Genomic DNA, 1,041 nt, shown 5'->3' with positions numbered 1-1,041 from the left:
CTGTCCTTGGGTGTTGCATAAGAAGTTCCTGATGCTGTGGATCAGGGAAGGTTCTGCATCCATCACATGCACACAGTAGCGATGGCCTCACTTGAGTTCTTTCCATATATACATACATACGCTACTTAGGACAACACGCACTTGCACTTAGTACTTGGCTTGGGCCGAGCCGATTTGTCCTCAAACTCCCACGGCCTGCTCCCGTCTGGCCTTGTAGCTCAGTCGGTAGAGCAACGGTGATCTAATCCGGAGGTCGTGGGTTCGATTCCCACCCGGGTCAGAGATTTTTCTCTGTCCTTGGGTGTTGCATAAGAAGTTCCTGATGCTGTGGATCAGGGAAGGTTCTTCATCCATCACATGCACACAGTAGCGATGGCCTCACTTGAGTTCTTTCCATAAAAGATTACTTACTGTTTCATATGTCTGCGCACCTGAGGTTACATGGAGGGAGGAGGGTTTAGACATGGCCCGCCTTTACGTGAAACTCACCTAAGTGGGATGGGTATTGGACTATCTTTTGAGTGCACACCCCTCCTCCCTCCCCATAAATCTGCTCTGTAAAGACAGCGTATATTAAACATTTCTGAGATTGTAATTCAAAACGTCAAGACGCGGAGTAGACCGAGAACCAAGATAACCTGGTATTTGATTGTTTACAGCTTTGTACGTCATGATCGCTTTTTTAACATAGCTTTGATGGTTAAGTTTGTTCCAATTTAAATCACGAAGCAGTTGATTAGTATTACTGTCATAATTTGAGAAGGTTGTGATATGTGAGGCACGATTCTGCAACTTTTGTAATTTCTGCGAGAGACCTTTTGAACAAGACCCCCACACTTCACTACAATAATCGAAATGTGGCTGGATTTATGAATTGTAAACATTAAGGAGTATCTCACGTGTAAGAAAATTTATTATGCGTTTAATGGCGCTTATGCCAGGGGCAATCTTCTTTGAAATTTCTGAAATATCAAATTCCCAATTTAAATTTTGATCAATATACAAAACAAGAGATTTAGCAGCGGCCACTCGCTCTAAAGG

The 1,041-nt window shown here is 43.3% G+C and overlaps 1 non-coding gene across 1 annotated transcript; it reads left to right on the top strand.

Annotated features, from left to right (window-relative positions):
* The first annotated feature begins 207 nt into the window (after positions 1 to 207).
* Positions 208 to 280, top strand: Trnar-ucu (transfer RNA arginine (anticodon UCU)). Its single transcript has one exon. It is a non-coding gene; the product is annotated as a tRNA-Arg (tRNA).
* Positions 281 to 1,041: the final 761 nt, after the last annotated feature.

Source organism: Montipora capricornis, chromosome 5 (assembly GCF_036669925.1).
Source record: "Montipora capricornis isolate CH-2021 chromosome 5, ASM3666992v2, whole genome shotgun sequence".
Taxonomy (NCBI): domain Eukaryota; kingdom Metazoa; phylum Cnidaria; class Anthozoa; order Scleractinia; family Acroporidae; genus Montipora; species Montipora capricornis.
Note: the sequence above shows the minus strand (reverse complement) of the source record. Positions and strands in the feature narration are given on the sequence as shown.